Below are 26,339 nucleotides of genomic sequence, written 5' to 3'. Positions count from 1 at the left end.
ATAGCATATCCTAATTATATAACAATAAAATGAATGTAGTTACTCATGCGAATGTATCATGAATCCAAAAGCATGACATTTTATTTCATATAACCGGAACGCTTGGGTCATTTCATAAGACTAAATTGACGCTTGTGAAATGCGAAGATATGAAAGTGTAAGGAAATGAAAATAAATCTATATTTTTATTCAGTAATTCGATAAAAATAACGCATTTGTGTTTCATTTATTTGGAATAAATAAGTAGATAAAATTAAATAAACTTCCGTTCTTCTTTTCATATCATTCGAGTCAAGGTGACAGTTATTTAAAAAACACGTAATTTTTTTCAAAACACAATAATTTCAAATATTTTTGTTTTGCTTGTAATTATTAATTTTAAAATTTACAACATTGCTTTTCATTTTAATTATTAATTTTAAAATATTGCTTTTAAATTTAATTATTAATTTTAAAATATAAAATGTTACTTTCAATTTTAATTAGTAATTTTAAAATTTAAAATATTATTTTTCATTTTAATTATTAATTTTAAAATATAAAATGTTACTCTCAATTTTAATTAGTAATTTTAAAATTTAAAGCATTGCTTTTCATTTTAATTATTAATTTTAAAATATTGCTTTTAAATTTAATTATTAATCTTAAAACATAAATTGTTACTTTCAATTTTAATTGGTAATTTTAAAATTTAAAACATTGCTTTTCATTTTAATTATTAATTTTAAACTATTGCTTTCAAATTTAATTATTAATTTTAAAATTTAGAACATTGCTTTTTATTTCAATTATTAATTTTAACATATTGCTTTCAAATTTAATTATTAATTTTAAAATATAAAATGTTGCTTTCAATTTTAATTAGTAATTTTAAAATTTTAAATATTGCTTTTCATTTTAATTATTAATTTTAAAATATAAAATGTTACTTTCAATTTTAATTAGTAATTTTAAATTTTAAAATAGTGCTTTCAAATTTAATTATTAATTTTAAAACATAAAATTTTACTTTCAATTAAATTAGTAATTTTAAAATTTAAAATATTGCATTCAATTTTAAGGAAACTTTAGTTCTAATTTAATTTAATTTTAATTGCTTTCAATAATTAAAATTTGAAACGATGCTTTCAATTTTAGTTAAAATTTTAATGAAATTTAAATTTTAATTTAAATCATTTTTAATTGCTTTCATCAATTAATATTTAAAATGCTGCTTTCAAATTTAGTTATAATTTTAAAATATTTTGTGAATTGTATCAATATACTGTAGTCGGAGCTGAATAGGAGAAGCTAATATATCACCTTTGTTATAGTTGGGAATCGAACCTGAATCAACTGTGCCAGAAGCGAATGATTTATTCCCAACTTCAACCCGGCCTCTTAAACAATGTTACTAGTTAACTCATTAATAGTGTTAAACTAAAAAATATATATGGAGCATCCAACAGAAGAAAAAATTGTTCCCTATCAGGGGTCTGTTTAGAAGAAATTTGGGTCCGTTAACGGAGCACAAAATATCTTTTCATAAAAACGGACCCTTCACAAAATATTTTAACTTAAAAACGGACCCTTCACAAAACAATTTATCTTTTAATCGAACCCTTTTTTCTAATTCTATTATTCTATCTAATTCTAATCCTTTTTTCTAATTAAGTTTCTTTTCAAATCGAACCAAATTTGTTTATCTTCATTATAGTTTTGTTAATCGAATAAACCCCTCCCGGGGGGGGGGAGGCAGATGTAAATGAACTAAGTTTTGTCTTCGGCAGACGCTTATTCCTTTATTCGTCCGAAATGAATATTCTGTGTTTAGCAGTATAGGCTAAATACCAAATATATGTATGTTGCATCTCTAATTTAGTAGCAGCAATTGCTGTTTATCTTTCAAAATTTAATTTTTTTAATTATAACTTTACAGTGTTGAGCATAATCTTTTATCTCTTTACAATTTAAAAAACTCCTTGAAAAAGTTTTTTGCAATAACCGGACCCAAATTTGCACAAATTCACAAAAACGGACCCTGGCTGAAAAATGCGACTTAACGTTCATTTTATATTTACAAATTACCAGCAATTTTTTCACAATTTTACAAAAACGGACCTTTTACAAAATGTCTGGACAGACCCCTGCCTATTAAGAGTATCAAATCATTAACTATATTGTTTAATCACTTAAAAACTCACTTTTTTATGATTTTTATAGAGACAATTTTTAAAAGAGAAAAACAATTTTGATACAAACAACCTTATATTGAGTTAGATTTCTATGCTTGCCATTTAAAATCATTGGATATTGATAAATTTGTAAGAAGAAAAAAATATCACTTTTTTTATTGGCATCAGTCGGTTAATTTTTGTAAGAAACATCAATTTTGAAATTCCTGTGTTTTAAGATTATATTTCCTGTCTTTAACCTTTTCCTCAGATCTACCGACTATGGTCACGGCGCTCTCAGGTCAGTCATCTGTTGGTAGTACTTAACAATGTCGACCGAACGATAACTTTCTCTACGCATCATTAACCTTCAATCATTCGACTTAACACGAGCAACAGCTAGAGTTTTCCATAGGAGTAAGCTTTCATTCATAAAGCAACTTCGAGAACATTTTTACTAACGCGCAAAGATTTTCCGAAGCCAATCATTTAAGATTCTGGTTAGGCCGGCCTTCGTGACGTCATTTGGCCATCATGATTTGTATTTTTTTCCAATTTCTTTCACATCGGCTGTAACATTCTAACAAAATGATACAAAAACCTCATCATTTGCAAGCAATTTTCAACCATCGTTAGAAGCTGTTAGGTGATTTTTACTATTGTCCGTTTTTACGGCGTTAGGCGTTTTTGTCGGGAAGTTGTTTTATATCATGGAAAAATTCTCTTAAGTTCATATTTTAGAGTTCACCATGAAAAACGCATAAAAGTGTCTATTATTTATTTATTTTTTCTCTGATTGATTTTGAAATAAATCACATCAGAAGTATGGTGTGTGCTGTGTTTTGTGAGTGTTAAGATATTCCTCTAATGCTTGCATTTTAATTTTTATTTATTCATTTTCTGCATTTTATTAATTTTCTACTAAATATCACTATTTATTTAATCAACTGTTTATTTAACTAATTCTAGATCTTTTCTTATTTTTTTAATTACATTTTACCTGATTCGTTTCTTTTCTTATTTTATTATCGAAATAACTATTTCCCTGTATTTAACGCACCGATGTCATACTATTTTCTTATTTTTTGTTCAAGTTTATTATACATCATTTCTTAGCCCTTTCTTATATTTTGTTTTTATGAAGCATTTATGCAAGTACTACCTTAATTGGCATTATACAAATTATCAGGCTTTTTTAGTTTTTTTTTAATTTAAGAAACTAGTTTTTTCTGTAAACCGTTGCCATATGAAAGGGAAAATTATCAAATGAATAGTTTAAATACAGTGTATTTAGGTTTTTATTGACAGAATTATGGTTTTTATTACCCGAAATATAATATTACCCGAAATAAATTAAGTTTATTTTTACGAATAAATAAAGAGAATTTAACTGAAATTAAAAACTAAAAATAAATAGTGAACTACCCATCTATATTAGATTTACGACTACTAACGTTTTAACTCTGTAGTAATGTTTAACCCAACCCAGAAGACAAGGGAACTCATGTTCTCTTAAATCTTTTAATGGACTTTGAAGGACTTTTTGAATAAAACTAAACAACATTTGAATTATATGATTTTACATGAAGAAAAAAAACCTACAAAATCTTTTCTAAGACAAACCAATTCCATGGGTACTCTAACCTATTATCTGTACACTACTGGGGATATTTTGCATTAGCACTGTGGAAACTGACGGTTTAAAAAGTATACAAATCGATCAGGGATTCGATTCTTTATTGATCACTGTGACATAGATACATTAGGAAGCGAGAGGTATATGTTCTAAGTTATAATTCACTCTATTATGATCAAACGCCTAGATTTTTATTTCTTTTGGGTTTTATGTTTAAAGAGTCATGCCTTGCTACAAAAGCACACCTCATAACTTTGATCTCAGTCAGACGAAGTAGTTGCCTTTTGTGCTCATACACTCACACGACATTAAGTGAAGGATTTTCAGCTTAGGCAAAATTGCAAAGACTCGCCATATTTTTAGCATGACTTCGGAATCGAACTCATGATCTCCAGATTAAATCATGTGTGAACTGCTATTAGACCGGTTAAGGCACTGAGGCGCAAGCTTTTGCACATTAATGATATCAATGAAATTTGTCTGCATTATATGACATTTGGCTTAATTCACATTTAGATATATAACATTTAGCTTAATTATCTTGATAACTTGGTAACAATACCAAATGCTAGAAAAATGCTATCGATAAAATTTTAGCACTTTTTTTTTCTATTGATAATTTTTAATGACTATAATTTCAAACCTTTGGCTATTTCTTTTATCTTAAAGTAAAATATTAAAAAAACAATTACTAAAAATCAATGATTTCCAGTTCAGTAATTCATGTATCTGTTAAGAGCAACTGTTATTAAAATTTTGAGAAATGATTTAAAATATTTTCTCAATTAGCTGTGGTCTAACCGTTTTTCGTACAATTACAACTTAATAATAAAACAGTTAATCTAGTTTGTTTCGTTTAAAATAAATGTAGAAGAATGAGATATCTTTTAAACAAGTATTTAGAATATCACTGTGAGAAATAAAAAAGTATGGTCAAAATTACCAGAATATGGTAAAATTTACCGCTTCTCTGACTGTATGAGAGCACCAAAAGGCTCGGTAATTTTTAAAGAAGAGCTTAGATAATTATTTTGATAAAATTAACTACAGAATATGGTTTTATAACATGCGATAAAATTTTTTAAATGTGTTAACATTTGGTAATTTTTATCATGATACCTTAGAGCATGACATGAAAACCATTTATCCGGTTAAATTCCCTTTTCAGTTTTGCATTTTTTACTAAATGAGAAGTAATAAGATCTACAATTTAAAAAACTAGTTTTTCCTGTAAACCGTTGCCATATAAAAGGGAAAATTATCAAATGAATATATTAAATACAGTGTATTTAGGTTTTTATTAACAGAATTATCAATACCATACATTACAACAGTTTCATCACACTTTTTTTCTCTGTGATCTTTTTTGTCACAGAGTTCACTTTTAACTTCTTCATACTTTATTTACTTTATTAATTAATATAAGTATTTATGAAATTAGGAAGTAAAGTATTTTGACTAAGGATAAGCGAATAGATAAAATTAATAATTATTTTTTCAATTACTAAAATAATATCCTAACTAACGATTGATTTTATGATCTCATAAAATTATATTACGTTATTTAGGCTTTAATTAAGTTTAAAGCATCAGAGGCAAACATAAAATGTTTTTCCCAGGGTTGTAAAATCTATCGAAACCTATCTAAACTTCTCAGTTAATATGTTTGTGTAAACACGGAAAAATAGCAGCAGATTTAAGCAGATTTTTAGACTAGTAAAATAAAAATTAAATGAGATGCACACTTGGGTCAATTTTTACTGCTTTTTTACCACTTTCAAAAAATTTTCTGGGAGACAGAGAACATAAAAATACCTTCCATCAGACAATTGATGTTTTAATCCCACATATTTTACGTGATGCACTGAAACTACTCAAAGCTACAGGCTTTGGGTCGAAAGGTCAGGTTTTCGGTGGAAAAAAAAACTAAATCAGAACAGTTACGTGAGAACTTTTTTGTATCAATTTTGAACCATGAGAATTTTTTTCATTTTTTTTTAATCTAGCTTTATATAGAATGCCAATATTGATACTTTTCTAGGAAACTATTGCATGATAAACTCATAAATAAAAACTGCTTTATAAATAAATTACAGTTTTGAGTTCATAAAGTAATAATGTTTTTAATATTTTATCATTAAAATAGACTTTAAGAACATTCCTTTCAGTAAATACACTTTCAGGGGTCTATCCAGACATTTTGTAAAAGGTCCGTTTTTTGTAAAATTGTGAAAAAATTACTCGTAATTTGTGAATATAAAATAAACGTTAAGTCACATTCTTTCAACCAGGGTCCGCTTTTGTGAATTTGTGCAAATAGGGTCTGTTTTGGAGAAAAAAACTTTTGCAAGGAGTTTTTAAATTGTAAAGACATACAAAATTATGCTCAACACTGTAAATATATAATTAAGAAAATTGAATTTTAGAAAATAAACAGCAATTGCAGCTACTAAATTAGAGATGCAACATATAAATATTTGGTATTTAGCCTATACCGGCTGTACGCAGAATATTCATTTCGGATGAATAAAGGAAGAAGCGTCTGCCGAAGACAAAATTTAGTTCGTTTACATCCGTCTTTCCCCCCCCCCTTCCTGGAAAGGGTTTATTCGATTAACAAAACAATAATGAAGATAAACAAATTTGCGCAGGGTCCGATTAAAAGATAAATTATTTTGTGAAGGGTCCGTTTCTTAGTTAAAATATTGTGTGAAGGGTCCGTTTTTATGAAAAGATATTTTGTGAAGGGTCCGTTTTTATGAAAAAATATTTTGTGAAGGGTCCGTTAACGGACCCAAATTTCTTCTAAACAGACCCCTGACTTTTAAAAATAGAATACAAAGTTCAATAATATAGCATTATTTTTAAGTATGCGAAAATTAAGCAACGGTTGATGAGCTTGTTCATAAAACTACAAAATTTCACAGTTTCGAAAAATTTGCGAAATGCAATGGTTATGTAGTTAGTATAACTTAACAAAATGGTAAGTAATTAAGAACAAATAAACACAGTTTAATTAAGTTTATATATGCTGTAATTACTTTATTGTTACTTCATTTTGTTCATGAATTTTAAGCTTTTATTTTCCGTTTAAACTTCATTCCTCAAATGTTACTTTCGTGTACAAAAAATACACACAATCAAACTCGGGAAAAAAACTCGGGATATGTATCTGGAAATCATAATTTATTATTCCTTGTTTTAGATAAATTTAGTACCAAGATACGCTGCTAAACTAAGCTCTTCGAAGTTAAGACTGTGATAGTAAAATTTTCAGAAAGAAATGAAATTCGAGCTGAAATTTAGATTTGCACAAATTTGTAACAAATAATATAAAGATTTTTGTCCAAAACTTTGACGTTATTACTTGATGTGTGGATATTAGTGTTTTGATATTATTTTTTTAAATTTTCCGAGAATTTTTTCTTTTCTTATATACTTTTAAACTACAACGTTACGAGCTTTAAAAAAGTGCCTAAAAAACGAAATAATTAACGCAAATTAAAACTAAACAAAATTAAAATTTCACTTTAATAGTGAAATTTAATAGTAAATTTCTTGACCCGAAATTTTTCAAAACTTAGTTTTCAGGTTTATGCATCTATGGGTTGATATGTACATGGAAGAAACAATTCTGGTAAAATTACCGTAGTGTATGACATTTCTGACTATTTGATGATGACACAAACGAAAAAAAAAATTCCAGTTACTAAAACCAAAATATACGGTATTTCAACCATTTATTTAGTAATTTTTGTTTTTCCGTTCACGTTCATATTGTAACCAGGGGCCTGTTTAGAATAAATTTGGGTCCGTTAACGGACACTTCACAAAATATCTTTTCATGAAAACGGACCCTTCACAAAATGATTTTTCTTTTAATCGGACCCTTCACAAAATATTTTAACTTAAAAACGGACCCTTCACAAAATGATTTTTCCTTTAATCGGACCCTTCACAAATTTGTTTATCTTCATTATTGTTTTGTTAATTGAATAAACCCTTCCCAGGGCAGAAAACTAGAAAGATGGATGTAAACGAATTAAGTTTTGTCTTCGGCAGACGATTCTTCCATTATTCGTCCGAAATAAATATTCCGCGTTCAGCAGTATAAGCTAAATACCAAATATTTGTATGTTGCATCTCTAATTTAGAAGCAGCAATTGCTGTTTATTTTTGCAAATGTAATTTTTTTTATTATAATTTTACAGTGCTGAGCATAATCTTGTATCTTTTTACAATTTAAAAACTCCTTGAAAACGTTTTTTGCAATAACCGGACCCTAATTGCAAAAGTTCATAAAAGCAGGACCCTGGTTGAAAGAATGTGACTAATTTTTTCACAATTTCACAAAAACCGGACCCTTCACAAAATGTCTGGACGACAGATCCCTGGTAACGGTTTACCGGAAATTCTGGTCCTCAAAATTATAGTTCTTCTTACCACACACTTGGAAAAAATTACAAAACAGAAAGGTAAATTTAGAGAATAAATGGTTTTCATGCCATGCTTCAAGACTTCATGCTAAAATTACCAAATTTTATCACTTATAGTAAAACCGTATTTTATTGTTAATTTTACCAAAATCATTACCATAGCTCTTCGGAAAAATTATTGAGCTTTTTGATGATCCCATACAGCCAGAAGCGCGGTAAATTTTACCATATTCCGGTAGTCTTGATCATACTTTTTCGTCTGTGTACTTTTCTAGCTTACGGTACTTTTGTGCACTCACGTTAATACGATCGCATATTATAACGTCCGTTTTCGCCTAGACCACGAGCTTCGAATTTATAATGACTTCTAATGACATTAATTTGAACTTCCGAGCGAATTCGCTTAAGGCTACTAAACAACCGTATTTATTTTCCTGAAACATTCATTTCAGGTCAATAACATTTTTAAATACTGAAAAACCATAAAACATAGGGTTTCGAAAGCGGGTGTACTACACAATAGATGGTAGAAGATATATCACCAGTTTCAAGGCATCATCAGCTATAACAAATATCCATTACTTTCAACAAGTTAAGATGTCGCGTAAGGAAATGAAGGATTAGCGCCGGGGGGTGCCGTGATCAGAATTTTTACGAAGTTCCTATTTTTTACTCGTATTCTTTTTCACCTTCTTCAACCATAGGTATAACATATTTCACAACAAACAAGATAGTCGAATAAAGCGATACACTTTAATCCTTACATCGATTTTTTTTTATAAGTATCTGTGGTAATTTAACAACTATAAATACTGCCTATATGCAAATTTCAGTAATTCATTTTTAGATAATTTTATTTGAATGTAACTAAAATAACTAATAAGAAAAAATGATTTGCTTAATTTTATATTTTTAATTGTTTTTATTCTTGGCAATAAAATAAAACAAAATCAATATAATAAAATTAAAATATAAATGTTTAATATTCCAAACGACTTTTCCATAATGGCCTTTCCAGGGCTATTATTTTCGTAATAAATAAACTAAAATCAGATTTTAAAAATTTTATTCTCAATATTTTAATTAATGTCGTTTATTTCTTTTTTTTTAAAAAAAAAAAGAACGACTCTTAGCTGAGAGTGAAAAATCATTTATTCGATCTTAGAATATCAACGATTCAGTATATTCATATTTATGTAACGCATTTTTTTTGTGTGCCGACTGAATTTATTTATATTAACCCTTTGCTTACGGTGTTCCATGTTGTACCATCACCTGTGGTCCACATGTTGTACCAGCCGTAACCAAAAGGTTAATATAGTGATTCCGTTAGTAGAACCCGCATCCCCAGCATGACAGCGGGTACTCCAGATTATTACAGAATATGCAGTTAATTGTTCATTCAAATTTTCTTTTTATTTCTAAAATTCTAACGTGTAAACGGCGGAAAATCGTTAAGACTCTTTTTTTAAAAAACATCTTTAAACTTGCTTATTAATAAAAAATTTTAAAAAATTAATTGAAAGAACATTACAGCGAACAAAAGATTTTTTTCTGTTTCTTGATTACAGGCTTAACTTATTTGATTTTTAGTATAATGGTATAAAATTCACCTTAAATTTAGAGAACATAAAGCTTTACAAATATAAGGAAATTATATTTTCAAATTATGCCAAATGTAATTATCTCTACAATAATAATCTTCCTCTGATGATTGAGTGGGCTAAAAATTATGGATTTATGAAGATATTGTTATAGATTCTGCTACTAATATAGTGAAAAATATTTTTAAAAAAAAAAAAACTCAACAATGACAACAACTGAATAAATGACACCCCAGGTCTGACTGTCATCAAAATTAAGTGATATAACTGTGTTAAGCTCTTTTCAATCAATCCTGTTTAACTTCTTGTATATTGCAACAGTGTTTTGCACCATTTCTAATTAAATTAAAAATCAAACTAGAAAATTTTAAAATTTCTCTATAAGAAAACGTAATCTTTATCCTTTAACTTTAATTTTTTTACATTTTCAAGTTATAGTTGTAAAATGATTTGTTTCGCTCGCTAAAGAAAACGTCTTGATGAAATGCTTATTTTCTCACAAAAAAGTATTGTGTAAAGTTAATAATTAGAAAAATAGCTGCGGAAATTTTATCTTTAAAACCGTTTATTCAACAAACTATATCTTTTTCCTCAATTTATAATGTATTGTTTTTTAAATAAGACGTATCAAAGCATATTTTTCGTAGATTCAACAAGCTAAAATTCTAAAGCTAATTTTATACATTTTTAATAGAAAGTATAAAGGCAAATTTCTTTAATTTTAACAACATCCAGAGATTTAGAAATTCGTCGGTAATTTGTTTTATTTCGGACATAGCTCTAAACATGCGTTTATGAAAATGGACCTAGTTAGAAATGCGTATTTGAAAAATGAGATATAGCTGAAAATGTGCTAAGAAATTTTACGGATCTTGTTATGAGCGTTTTAAAATATGATCTTGCTCAAAATGTACGATTCAGAAAATAAACAGAGCTCGAAATGCTAATTAACGAGAATGGATGTTGCTTGTAATGTGCTAGTGAAAAATTAAATAAGGCACGCATTTCAAGCTATGACTATTTTCTATATATTTTGAGCCGCGTCGAAGATAAAATAATGTTAATAAGACTTTGCGTCATTTATTTTTCGAGATTTCTCAGTTTTTACTTTTTTTTAAAACACATCTAATTTTACTGCAGTCTCTAGACCTCGTCGTAAACCACTTAGAACTGATACACTGTTAGAGATTTTCTCGGAAAAAATAGTTAAATAACAATTTATTGAAGGGTTATTTCACCATATTCAATCAAAACAGTCAAATAACCATAAATAAAAAAGTAATCAAATTGTTAAGTTTGAGAAAAAACTGTTTATCAACTGCTTTCACCTAACACGGTTAAACAGCCAGAATTTTATCGCACTAACTAGAACTGTATCTAATTAAGCTACTTAGTTCCTTGCAAATGCGTACTTATCATAGCCGAGCGGGCTTGCCAGTCAGTCTCATGAGCAGCAGAACTGGAGTTCGAGTCCTAGTCTTGACACCACAATATTTCCTCCAACACATGAAGAATTTCCACCATCTGGCACTCTCCAATGACCAATATCATACGAAAAGCCGAGCTCCTATGTCTAATTAAATAATAATTTTATTTTACGGTTTTGAAAAATTTTAGTAGTAAATGGTTAAAAAACCGTAAAGTTTTTTATTTATGGTTTTATAACCGTACTTTTTGTAAATGGTTTCAAAACCATAAAGAAAAAAAATGTTTTTTACCGTAAACTTCACGGTTAATCGGATGGACAGACTGCTGCTAGTTATTTTACCATAATTTCAGAAGGAAAATTTTAACAGTGTAGCGTACTATTTTAAAGCTTTTTAATGGTATTGACAAAATGAGAATTGACCAGGAAACTCTCCTCAAATTTTTATGGGTTCTCTCTCGCGAAATTTCAGTAGCTAAAATGATGAGAGATAAGTGATAATCTGGAATTACCATCACAACTTTTCCGGAAGAAGGCGACTCACCTATAACTGATAGAAACTGTTGGATAGAAATCTACAATGCCCTTGTCATTCATCTTATCGTTTTAACCTTTTGCACGCAGAACTGTTTGTTCTATGTATTACTGAATGATTGTTTATTGAAAAGAAAAATAATAACGGCCCCCAGTCCCAAAATTGAAATGCAACTAAGCATGAAATGTTAAAGGTTTTCATTTGTTTTATGACTCTTCCAGAGATTGTTGATGTAATTATAACACAATGGAATATTACTCTAATAACCCAGGAATCGAATCACTTGTATGAGAGGGTTCAGTCTTTTGGCAACTTCTCAAAATAGTAGCCATTTATGAAGGATCATCACTTGAAGATTTAATGTTATAATACATAAGAAGAATGGCTTATTTTATGAGAGGCTTAATTTTATGAGTTTTCGCATTCTTTGTTTACTAATAACATAATGGAGTATTATTTTGGGAGAGAAAATTCTAAAGTGGCAAATAAAATAATTATTAAACTCCTCATTGATTATATATTTAATTCATTTATTCTATCAAAATATTTTGTATATAAGTTTGGAATTTTTTTACTCAGAGCAAGGTTTTATAGTACGGAAGCAATTTCATCACAAAGAAAAATAATAACAAGATTTTTCACGAATATAATACTAATTTAATAGAATATGAATTATTATGGAAGGTAAAAAAATTAACCAAGATGGCAAAAATGCTATAACACTCTTTTCCAACAAAAGAAACATGGGTTAGAATGTCTGGTCAATTTTTTTGGAGGGTTAAAGATCACAGTGCTGTCTCAAAATATTCACACAGAGACTAATCATGAAAAATTTTTCCGAAATCCATGAGACTGATGTATGGCTCGAAAGTAAAAATATCAAACAAAACTAACCTATTATGGTTCAAAACGTTCTAAGCTACAGAGATGAACATTACTCTCTTAAATCTATTTATGTGTGATAGACGGTAGTGAATGAAAATATAATAATATTGTACCTACACGTCTAATCTACATGATTTTTTATTCAAGTAAAGTTTTTATAGAAAAATCTTTGTAAAAATAAATTAATAATAATAATAATAAAAATAATTAATAATTTAATAAAATCTAAGCGATTAAAGGAAAAAGATACAAAATATGATTTTTTTTCTGCTCATAAGTTTCCTTTTTTTAATATTCGAAAAGCTCTACGCTTTATTAAGCTTTGTTAAACGTCATCAATGTTTCATTTTACGAAATATATATCTGAAACAAAACCTAAGTGAATGAATTTTTATGTACTTATTAATTTGATTTCATTTGATCGAAATAAACCTTTGAAGCTCTTTACGCTACTATGGTGAAAAACTCTCAAAAGATTTAAAACTTCTTCTTGTTTAGATAAAAATGATTTAAATTTTACAGTTACTTCATTTTTAGTTTTCGAATGCAACTTGTAAATTTTTAAAAACCAATCGTATTAAAAAAAAGAAAGAAAAAGAAAACAACGGTATATTTCCTAATACAATCTTTTCACTTGTGATCTAATTCATTTGCAATTTTTTGCGTTCTATTCATTTATTTAATTCAAAATTTCAATAATTCTTCACCCATTTATACGCCTTTTTTAGTTTATTTATAATCATTTTACTTATTTTAAATGTTTGGTTAAAAGAAAGAATTTCTGAAGTCCACATTGTGCGTGCTTTCTAAGATACTGCACTTTGAAGAATAAAACGTCAAAAACTAAAAAACTAAATTTCACTATACAGCAAAAACAAATTCCCCTTTCACTGTTTTTACAAAGTCAAAATAGTTTAAAAATTGCAACTAAAGTAACGTGTATTAGTAATAATGCTATTTATTTTAAACACTTTAAAAGCCTCAAAACCCTATAGATTAAAACACGAATTTTTAAATATTTGAGCTGCAACGTTGTCTTTGTGGTGTTGCGTTATGCTTAATAATGCTCGTTCGGTGTATAAAACTGTATAAATTTGGGGATAAACGATAATCACCAGTTAAGGTCAACAATCACATAGTGCTTTAGTGAATATTTGGTATACGTCAATATTTAGTTTTTTACCTGATGATAACCATTAACCTTTAAAAAAAACATCAGTTTAAAGAATACCAGGTATGTGACACTGGTCGAAGGCCCATAAGCTTAAAAAAATATTAGTCTAAGGAATACACTGATGTTGTACTGGGCAAGTGAATACTCGTGATTCTAACCGAATTAACTAGAAAAATAACTCAGCAAGGATTAGTGGGCTATTATACAACATACGCTTGCCCGGGATACTGTCTGTCTAAGGAAAGAACTCCCTTCGCCCTGTAAACCAGGACTGTCCGTAGGGAAAAAAACGTGCCAAAATGGAAATATTTTGATACTTGAAATAGTTTATCCCTTAGCCTTACAGACAGATTTCTTTGTGTTAGGCAAACTGTCTTAACCCTGATGTTTTCGGAGGTTTAAAGTCTTTTTTCGGTATTTTCTACATTATTTTTTTTTTGCCATCTTAAGGTCTACTATCTGGTTTACTTTTCTCAGTAGTCTCTATACTAAGGTTTTTTTTCTAATCTATTTTAATAGGATATTATTGAAAATGCAGATTTTAAACAATTATAAAAACATCAAATAAATATTAAAATATCAAATAAATTAATATCAAATCAGGAATAACAAATGATAAGGATACTTTTTTCAGTAGTCTCTATACTAATGTTTTCTTAATCTGTTTTAATAGGATATTATTGAAAATACGGATTTTAAATAATTATAAAAACATCAAATAAATATAAAATATCTAATAAATATTAAAATATCAAATAAATTAATATCAAATCAGGAATAGCAAATGAAAAGGATACTTTTCTCAGTAGTCTCTATACTAATGATTTTTTTCTAGCCTATTTTAATAGGATATAATTGAAAATACAGATTTTAAATAATTATAAAAACATCAAATAAACATAAAAATATCAAATAAGTATTAAAATATCAAATAAATTAATATCAAATCAGGAATAACAAATGATAAGGACATACATCAAAGCGACTATGTGATTGCTGAGATTTACGGTAACCTTTATTCGCACGAATGGCCAAAAAAATTATCTTTTATAAACACAAATGCTGACACAGTCCATTCACATCCGTTTTGTGGACGATTTGAATTTAGAAAAAAATAAAAATAATAATAATAATAATAATTTCCTCGATTACCTTGAAGATGATAACGAGATTATTACAAATGATGATAATGAAAGTGAATCAAGGCCTTCCTGTTCTTTTTGAATATTAATTTTTTTATGTGTATAATCTTCATGCAGTAGCAATCTAGCTTTAAATTTTATGAGTTTCTTATCCAACTGTTGAAACAGAAGCTCGCGTTCAAAAGAGAAAAAAAAAACTTTCTATTGTTTATAAATAAAATATTTTTCCTTCCCTCTCCTTTATCATTTAAACTCTGAATTTCAAGGGAAATATTGTTTTCTTTTTCGTCCTCTTACATTTTTTCCTTATTGACAGTATCTTTCGCTGGTTGAAAACGCCAAATTCATCATTCTTTGCTAAATTTCTCAAGTGAAGTTCACTATTTTTTCCCAGGCTCAATTACAGGTGTTCATTGCAAATGTTCTACCGATATGATACTTAAAATTGAACGCATGGTTGTTCAAATCTAACCAATTAGGTATGTTGACATTTTACTTCCTTATTCCTCGTAATTTGAATCTGTTTCTAGCATTCTTAACCTATCATATAAAAGTCTGAGGGCATAAAACTGAGAACTTAAGGTTTCATAGATTAAGTTATTCGTAGGCAAAATTTCCTTTTTTGAATACTTCTCTTATAGTCTAGTAACAGTTTTGATACGCAAGTTCAAAGTTATAATAAACGAAGTTGAACTCAAAAAGTTTATTAAAAAATTAGAATATAAATATAAAATAAAGAATTTATATTCAAACTTTTAGTTAATATTTTTTTCATTTAAATTCTAATCTCGTTCTAAACATATTTTATTTAACTAATATTTACAAAGCACAGAAATAGTTTATTAAAATAACTCTATTTTTATTTTTTTTTACGATTTTACTTTCTCATTCTTAGTAACTTAATTATGTTTGTAGCGTTCTTATCATGTCGTATAAAAGTCTGAGGGCATAAAACTGAGATCTTCAAGGAATAATTTATTCGTAGGTAAAATTTCCTTTCTTACATGCCTTCTTTGGATTCTAATACCAGTTTTGATACACAAGTGTTTTAACTAGCGAAAACTAAAGTTAAACTCCGAAAATTTATTAAGTTTAAAAAAGTTAGAATATAATTATGAAATAAAGAATTTATTTTCAAATTTTTTATTAATTTTTTTTAATTAAACTCCGATCTCGTTTTAATCGTATTATAACTAATATTTATAAAGCACAAAAATGGTTGATTAGTATTGCACTATCTTTCAGTACTTTTAACGATTAAGCTAACTTTTAAAAGAAATTTCTATTGAGTTGTAAGTTGAATTAGAGCCCAAATAAGCATTTTAAATAAATTATCTAAACGGTATATTAGTCATTGAGTAAAATATTTAAAATTGCAATTTTTTGATTATTGTAATTTTAAGACAAAAAAATCATTTTCGAATTAAATTCAATTTTATTTCAATTGTATTTTATTTAACTAATATTAATAAACCACAGAAGTAGTTAATTAGTATTACTCAATTTTGCACTATTTCAGTCAAATTTTTTTAAAAAAATTCGATTGTGGTGATATGAATGAAGAATTTTGAATAAATTACCTAAACTGTTTACTAATTATTGAATAGTAAGTTTAAGATAAGCAATATTTTTATTACTCCAATTTTGAACTATGTAAAATATTTTTAAGAAAATTTTTACTGCACAAAATATGAAAACTAAACTACTTGTTTATGATATTTCCTGTTATGATATTTGTAAATACTTATAAATTCGAAAAATTAATAAATATTTCGGCATTATTGATAATGAAAAATCTAAGATTCATTATAATGGGGTGAAGGATAAATAAATTAATTCAAATTTTTATTTATTATCAAACACCTAAAAAAAAATTTTACAAACTCAATGCAAGTTATACCTTATAAATTTAGTTAAATAACATACTCTTTAAGAACACCGAGTCATTAAAATGATAAGATTATAAAATAATTATCTCAAAAATTTTATATTAATTTAAAAGGAATTAAAAAAAACACATACTAAATGGAAAATGTCATAAAGTTAAATTGAAACACCGAAAAAAATTACTAACTTCATTCTAGAGTGTTAAGCTAAACTAATAATATCCTTACATATTAATGGTTATTTAAGAAATGTTAAAAATAAGGCAACTGATTAAAAAGATTTATTTAAATCTAACAAAAGGCATGTCAAAGGTTACATTTCTAAAAAAACATTTTTTAACTTACATTTAACAGTTGATGACTTCAATTTAACAGCTAATAAGGTTTTAGTAACACTCATTTGTGAACAATACATTTATTACATATTCCTTGTGGATATAAAGTTTCATTAACTTGAAATATTTGACACTATTGCCTTACATATTTGATAAAAACTGTTGCTAATAATAGAGTTTGTTTCCTGAGTTGGAATATCTGCGATTTAAAATTTAAACAAATAACATCTGTAAGAGTTTATTTAAACTTATAATTAGGGTGTAAAGTAACGAGAAAAAGAACTGCAGCAAAATTAAGTACGAGTTGTTCTATAATTGTACAGGGTATCAAGCAAATATACTTTCTTACTTTGAAGATAATGACAAAGCGGAACGGATGGCGTTGTCTTCGAGAATTATTTATTATTATTCCCGCCTATGAAGGTTTAAGTAATTCATTCCTAGTTTTAACTTCAGGGAGACTTCAATTTTTCTTACTATAGTTTAGGGGAAAAAATTGAAAGTTTTTATAATATATTTTTAAATTAATTGAAGCTTTTGGAAATGTTCCATTTTTTTTTTCATTCAAGTTTGAGAAGAGCACTTAAGCACTTAGTTGTTTTTTAGCAACAAAATTTAAACAAAACGAGAAAATATCTTTTTTACATTAATAAAAATATATTTATGAGTAAGTTTATTAAAGGCACACATTTTTATTATTCAATAAATTTTTATTTAAAGAATAAAAATAGGTAGTTATTCATAAAGTGACGCTGAACCAAAAATTATGAAAAATGACAAAAAAATAAAATAGGTTTAAATTTTATTTAATCTTTCTAAAATCAGATGTCGCATTAGAACATTTAAAAGTAGCCATATTTTGTGCAGTAAGTTATAAATAAGCAGAATATTTTACGGAGTTTCAGAATTTTATATTTATTCATCTTTAGTACAATATCCGTGTATGAGTAATGAGAAAAGTTATTTAAAAAAAATATTAAAAATTAAATAAAAAAACTTGTTTAATCTTATATAACGCAACTATTAAATAAAAAATTTATTAAAATTAGAAAATTTAATTGCGAAAAGATGTAATCTCGTCATCAACTCTGATGAATATATCTGCAAAAAAAGTGCTTTCTAATATTACATTAATATTGTATTGTATTGCCAAAGCAAAATATAGAGAATATTTCAAAATAGAGAGCAAGTTCAAAATGTAGAGAATACAAGGGAAAAATTACAGAACAATGAAAGAAGGTGAAAAAATAAAAAACAATAATAATAAAATTAACAAGAAACCGGTGTGTTACTTATTGTGTTCTATTTTATTTGTTGTAATTATTTTGTAAAATTTCTTGAGTGCTCCTCACACTATTGTATTGATATATTTTGCTTTGGTTATATTGATACAATATTAGAAAGCACTCTTTCTTGTGGATATAATCGTGGGAGCTGATGAAATTATTCTACCTTTCATTTTCCGGATTTTTTAAAAAAATTTGTCCTTTTTTTCGGATTGATTTTATTTATTTTATTTCCGGTTTCTGGTTATTTTTATTATTTTTTTTTCTATTTTTTTCCCCTTCTTTCATTGTTCTGTAATTTTTCCCTTATTTTCTCTACATTTCAAACTTATTTTATGAGTTCTATTTACTTGCAGCTTATGCGAGTGTTTTGAAATTTTATAGATTAAAAATAATACTTGTCACGAAAACAAAGCACTTAAAAAAAATGAACTTACGCCTCTTAAAGTCAACATGAGGCGACCTGTGATTTAACATAAGAGCAGAAATTTTTTTATTAACACTACACTATTATTTGAAATGTAGTATATAAACAAGAAAACTCATGAAACTCAGTTTACGGACAAGATAACCTCACAGTTCAGTTCCTTTCGTTGTAGACTTTTGAGAACTCTAATAGATTAGATCAACGCACGCTCCATTAAATATTTCTCCTGTGAAACTCCGAATTTATAGATAAGTTCCTCAAACTTCCGCTAATAAACTTACCGTTTTTTTACCGTTTGCCTTCTCTCGCCCTCTTGAAAAAGCAAAAAGTTCTGTGGGTGAAAAATAAGAATTGAAACGCTTGGAATGGTCCAACTGAATTATTCACATCGAAATGATGTTGCCTACATTTCTTCTTGATAATTTTGATATTATGAGAAAAATTACGGTCAGTAAATATGAAGCACTTTTAGGTCCAAAATTAATGTATTTTAAAAACTTGTATTTCTTTTTATCAAAATAATATGAATTCCTTTTTTTACAATAAAGCAAAAAATTTTATATTTCTTCGGTATACGATTTTATATTCTTTACTATTTGGGTAATGGAATTTTTTATTAGTCGTTTTGGATACATGGGTGAGTTGTGCTCTGTAAATTTATAATAGGTTTTATTTACATTTAATGACGATTAACTGAGGGCAGCAGTATGTTTAGTTTAAATTTCTATCTCAGAATTTTCCTGAAAAAAAAATTAAAACAATACATTTATGTAACTATCATTTTCAAGCAATCATTTTTATTATTTTACCTACTTTAGAGCTCTTTGCTTTCAGATTTTTTTTTTATTTCCGTTTATTTTAACTTCAAAATAAATTTTTCGACATAAAATATCTTATAATTTAATTTTAAAAAGTCAAAAATTAGAAACATAAAAAAGAAGTTAAAAGTAATGCGTTGCATATTTTTAAAAAGAAAATACGAAGTGCATTATTATTTCTTCTTACCTCTTAAAAAATTAGATTATGCAAAACTATAAAAATCTGATTCTTCGACATAAAATAAATTTTTCGGCATAAAATATCTTATAATTTAATTTTAAAAAGTCAAAAATACGAAGTGCATTTATTATTTCGTCTTACCTCTTAAAAAATTAGATTATGCAAAACTATAAAAATCTGATCTCTTACTCCCATGTTTGAACAAATAACCAATTTTATTTTATAATTTTTTCTTAAATATAATTTACTTCCGTTTTTTTTAATTTCAAAATAAATTTTTCGACATAAAATATCTTATAATTTAATTTTAAAAAGTCAAAAAATTAGAAACATAAAGAAGTTAACAGTAATGCGTTACATATTTTAAAAAAAAATACGAAGTTCATTATTATTTCGTCTTACCTCTTAAAAATTAAATTATGCAAAACTATAAAAATCTGATCTCTTACTCCCGTGTTTTAACAAATAACCAATTTTATTTTATAATTTTTTCTTAAATATATTTTATTTCCGTTTATTTTAATTTCAAAATAAATTTTTCGACACAAAATATCTTATAATTTAATTTTAAAAAGTCAAAAATACGAAGTGCATTATTATTTCGTCTTACCTCTTAAAAAACTAGATTATGCAAAACTATAAAAATCTGATCTCTTACTCCCGTGTTTGAACAAATAACAAATTTTATTTTATAATTTTTTCTTAAATATAACGTGCAGTTAATAGTTGGCAATTGTTTGTGAAATAAAAAGATACATTAACGGCAAAATAATAATGATAGAAGAGTAAAAAATTAAAGAAATTATTCAAAATAGAATGACAAACTCTGATGGTGAAGAAGAAAAATGAAGAGGACAAAACTGCTTTAAAATGCGTGATTGCGTTTGAAGGTTAAACTCAAAAATCTACCTCAGAAAATAATTAGTGCTTTGTTGTAGGAAGTTTATCACCGTCCGCATTTAATGTCCTTGCAGAATATATTTTTTTAGGAAATAAACATAAAACTAATTTCTTTCATGTAATGCAAATCCCTTATAACGAGGATGGAAACAAAACAAGCGTAATATGAAATTATCTACTAATAGATCACAAAAAATACGAAATGGCTTTAATTAGCAAACTTGATTATCTTTTTCTAGATAATCAACAAACCCATTTAGGTATTTATCGAGATGAAGGACCAACTTGTTCAACCCATCCTATACTTTTGTAAATAGAATAGAAGTCTACAGGTTACACGATTTCCCTAGTCTCCACTTATTTCCCCTCTCCTTAACCATGGTTTCGCAAATTGTGATTTTTTTCCCACTCCAGTATATTCCAAGTTTTTATTGAAGCGTACTACAGCGGGGAAAGCCGGGATAGCCTGGCCGGTAGAGCGTTGGGCCCATGTCCGAGAGTTCGTGAGTTCGAACCCCGCTGGCCAAAGACTGTAGTAAAGTGAGTGATGCAAGTTAAATCTGTCGAGTCGCAAAAGTCCTCCATGTTCCCATAACAAATCAATACCTCTGGGGGTACTGGATTGGAGATCGATCGTTCTCTGATTCAGGTCAAAATTACGATATGTGGATGAATGAATGGATGTATGAATGGGTCCCCCTATAAACGGGCGCGACGTATGGTGTGGTAGAAGTCGAATTCTTGGCCATAGATGGCGCCACTGGAAAACAAGAACAATCGCACCCCCTCTGCCTAAACAGGCATATGTCAACAACAACATTATTGCTCCCAATCATTCATATACTACTCAAAAACTCCATGCCTTCGCAGACTACTTTTCTAGCTATCAATGTCTTGCAACTTCAAACTGGCGCTAGCTATCTAAACAATGACTGTGACACAACTAGATCCGTTAATCTTAACTCTGGAAAAATTCCACAATAATAATATTTTAAATGTTATTGCTTGCAACTTTTATTTATTCGTTTATTAGGGGTGTATCCTCGTAACTTATCATCTACATTATATATTTCATTAAGTGACCACTTAATTAGGACCACCTCTAAAAACCTTGTTCACCTTCTTCTTCAACACCTAATTACTAATTAATCTTATCTGATTTTATAAATTAGTTTTCTCATCGTATAAACTAGCATAAACTAAAAGTGACTTTAAACTAATTTTGTGACTTTATTGTTTGCTTTTAAGCTATTTAGATTTTTGAGGAAAAAAAACGATTACAATTTTGAGATACGCTAGCGGAATCAGTTTTTAAACACTTAAAGTTTTAAAAAAGGATTCGACTTCAGTTTTTAATTTTTGAGATTTTTTAATTGCTTCAATTAATACAGAGATGGCAAGAGGACCTAAAAATCTAAAAAGTGGTTAATAAACATAGGAAATCGAAATCGGTAAAAGTTATTATATAATAATATATAACATATTAAAATAGGTGATCAAAATTTTCGAACACTTTTTGCTAGTTGCGCTGAGTTTTAAATTTATTTTTAATGAGTGGAAGTTATGAGTATAAAGTTTGTAGATATTGAGAAAAAATTGTCTCAACATTTTTAGGTATAAATAATAACGAAATAATTTTAAAAAAAGTAAATGATTCAGATCCTTTTCCTAGTAAAATTTTTATCATAATGAATGTATTATAACTGTTTTACGTAAATAACGTTAAATAACTTTAAATATCTCTTTAAGTCTTCTGATAGTTTAAATTTAAAAAAAAAATTTTAATATCAGAAATTTTAATCAAATGAATTAAATTTATACACTGTAAAAAGTTACTCATCGAATTCTGGTAAAAAGTTCTGAAAACCTGAGTACATCATCCGTAAAATCCATTTTACAGTTAAAAAAAACATTTTTATAGTAATATTTATTTAATTACTGTAATTCTGTGGTTTTACAATAAATATTACTTTAAAAATTATTGTATATCGCCTTTTTTGTTCCGTAAAATTTTCCGTTAAAAGTACTGTCACCCTAAGATAATAATACCCCGTAGTTTGATCCGGAATTTTTTACAGTGTAGTAGCATTTCGTTACATAAATTCATGAACTGTTTTCTGGTTTAAAGTTCATGCAAATTTTAAGCATAATGATTATTTGTACAACCTTATAACGCAATTAATTAATGTTTCTATAATTGTATAACTTTTAACGCAACATTTGTTAGAAAACTTATAACATATTTTAAGATGGACCTTATGATCGCATAAGCTTAAGAAACGATATAAGGAATCAGCAGTAATGAGCATATCATTTGACTTTAGTAGCATTTTGTGATAGAACTATTCGTGATCAGTTTTCTTCTGAGTGAAATATATATATATATATATATATATATATATATATATATATATATATATATATATATATATATATATATATATATATATATATATATATATATATATATATATATATATATATATATATATATATATATATATATATATATATATATATTATTTGCATCAAAAAAATTTCAGTTATTATTAAATAAAATTTTGTTCCAACTGTTATTTAAAGTCAATAAAAAGTTTTCTTACCATTATGGAACAACGACAACAAAATCTTCTTGTATATGTTCAAAAACATAACAGTCAACAAATATACATTTTAAATACGCTAATGTCCCATATTATGATAAATCTCATCAAAAGAAAATAATTAAAAAAATTTTAAAACAGACAACGAATTATTTTGAATACAATAGTTCTTTTCTTTCATAAAAATCACAGCATCAACAAGCTCTTAAAATCGTTTGCATCTTGTCTTATACATATTTTTATTGAAATCGTTTGCATTTGCAAGAAAGAATTTAAAATTTCTAAAGCTTATTTTTCACTGTAATGTCAATGAAGAACTATTTCTTCTCTCTGATTAGAAAAAAAAATTTATGGTACTAAAAATAAAAAAAAGTAGTTATTGTTATAGTGCTATGTATTTCACAACTTATTTTAGGTCAATAAAAAAAATTAAATTATTTATTTTTCAGGGAATGTTTAGATTTTACGCGAAAACCACTGTATAAATACATTGATTAGTAATTACGCAAGCTCATTTTACGTTTCCAAGCAAAATAAGAATTTCAAAATCCTTTTTTTAGTAAAAGTAATAATTAATAAAATAGTTTTTCCCTTGTTATATTGGAATTATGGAAAATGAAAAATAAAAATATATGTCATTTCAGTTCACGTAATCGCAACAATTATGACTCCAATCTCTGAAAGTAATACTGTTTGGAATTCTTCAATTGATCCTTTTTGTTACTCCATTCTCACTCGAACTTCAAACGCTCTGCTAACTCCATTTTTCGAATGGAACCTTGGAGAGAAAAATGCAAACAGATGTCATTAAGACAATAAAATCGCTGCCATCCTATTTAAGCAAAGTAATTAACCTTAAGATATATAATTCACGATGAAACCGATGACATCTAACGCCCTCAACTGTTGTGAAGAATTACCTTTACTAAGCATGCTCTTTTTGGAAGATTTCAGATTGCGGTTTATAATGAAGCTGTTTCTTTACCTCACGGAATTCATATGCCGAACGCATAATTACTGGGTGGGGAAAAAGAGTGGATCATCAATTTCCCTACAAGAACTGTGTAGGGATTTATGGTTCAAGGTTGTTCTCTAGGAAGAGGATCAGACACCTCTGACATTGGCATAGTTGAGTGCCCTCGAATTTTTAAGTTCCGCGTTAACTGTTCAGCTACAACACTGTTTATCTTTTGTTTTGAGTGGAATTTTACTGCTACTGTTTGATGTTTCATGTCATCAGGCTAAAATGAAAAGAACTGTTTCATTTTTAGTTGCATACATCCACTGTTTATATACTATAACAAAAAATTTTAAAAAAGGAGATTTTTATCTGTAATCGTATCTTAATTGAATATGTAAAATTTTCAATAAAAGGTAATGTGGTAATCAGATATATATCAAAAACTATCTAACAGCCAGTGACGTATATATTAGTATCATAAATTGACAATATTCATTGGTTTCTTTAAATTATAACGATAAAAAAGGATGTCTCTTTTCAAATTAAATGCCTTTCAATTAAATGTCTAATCTTTTCAATGTCTCTTTTCAAAGTTAAAACTATTAAAATAAAATTTCGAAATATTGCCCATAGCATAGTTTATTTTTTGATTCTGAACTTTTACTCCAGCCATGAAAATTGGTTTGAGAAAAATTTCTATTTAGTTTAACTACATAATCAACTTCATGCACTCGTTTCATTGGTTTTATTTTAAAAGCAAGAACAAAAATATATCAATATTACGTTTAATGAAAGACTAGACTAATTGATCTATGCATAAAAATTGCATTACATTTATGATATGATTTTCAGAAACAACGTAAAAACCAAGTTAGGGAAGAGCAGTTTTATTTATTTATTTGTTTATTTATTTACTGTATTTATTTATAGTATTTATTTATTTTTTATTCTATAGACAAGCATCTGCGGCAAAAACAAAGGAATTAATTTTTTGACTCTCTTTTTTTCCAATATTTATGATAATGAACTAAAAACTACGTAGAGTTAGGTTTTTATTTTGTTCCTTTAAACCTTAACACTTGAAAAGTTCTTCTATTTAAAAAACACACGTGAGTTTTTGCTTGTTAACCAAAGCAATTAAAGAGTGTTGAAAGTTTATTTCTCTTTTAAAAAAATATATAAAAAAAGCTTTTTACTTTTCTATTTAATTTTTAATTGCCCTTTTAGAAAGAAAATCACAAGAATTTCATAATTATATAAACGTATAATAAGTTTTGTCGTCCGAATAAATTCCAACTAATGTGGCTTTTGTTTTATCGTAGATGAACATGTTACCCCCAATTTCTTTTTTAAATTTTAACTTTTTTTTAAATGCATTAAATATTGTCTCTAGATATTTTTTTTCAATTTAAGCCTTTTTAAGGTAATTTTTAGAGCATTAAGTAAATTTTATCTTCATACTGTTGTTATTCACCTCCTTATCTTTTTTTTTATTTATTTAAACGTTTCTGAATACCTAGTTCGAACTTGGAACTTGGTTTCAATAACTTTAACCTCAATACTCTTTCAATATTAAACCATTTGTCATTTAAAACGCTCTACTGTGTCGCTAATGTCAGAAGCAAATTTCAACAGCCACTCCAGTTAGAAACATTTGTTTGTTTTCTTAACCCATTCCCTGAAACATTTTTCAAAACGAGAAAACTGCCTAGATAAAAGAAGAATATTATATATTACTGATTACGATTTATAAAATAAAATAAACTCAGTGGCATGACAGTCCATAGAGGGTCATGGCCTACTGTGCCCACCCCAGTTTTCTAGATCTTGGGCTCTAGGATGCCAGAGCAGATGCTAAAGTTAGGTGGTCAGCCGAACGTAGAACCCCCAGTGTTTAGTCCCCAAGCATGCTCGGTATTCATTTCAACAACCCAGTGAAGGGATGAAAGGC

At 27.3% G+C, this 26,339-nt stretch overlaps 1 protein-coding gene across 5 annotated transcripts in view; it reads left to right on the top strand.

The window, feature by feature from the left end:
• Nucleotides 1–26,339, top strand: part of LOC107440903 (uncharacterized) — a 134,539-nt gene that overhangs the window by 61,017 nt on the left and 47,183 nt on the right. Inside the window, exon 1 of one of the 5 annotated variants that reach the window (XM_087156159.1) lies at nucleotides 15,333–15,470. The exons of 3 other annotated variants lie outside the window; for them this stretch is intronic. The gene's annotated coding sequence lies outside the window, so the exon portion shown is untranslated. Of the gene's footprint in view, nucleotides 1–15,332; nucleotides 15,471–26,339 lie in introns of those variants that run through there. One more of the 5 variants, XM_087156162.1, reaches the window with a different exon arrangement.

The sequence above is a fragment of the Parasteatoda tepidariorum genome, chromosome 12 (genome assembly GCF_982258835.1).
Source record: "Parasteatoda tepidariorum strain Cologne lab strain chromosome 12, Ptep-v5.0, whole genome shotgun sequence".
NCBI classification, from domain to species: Eukaryota; Metazoa; Arthropoda; class Arachnida; order Araneae; family Theridiidae; genus Parasteatoda; species Parasteatoda tepidariorum.
Note: the sequence above shows the minus strand (reverse complement) of the source record. Positions and strands in the feature narration are given on the sequence as shown.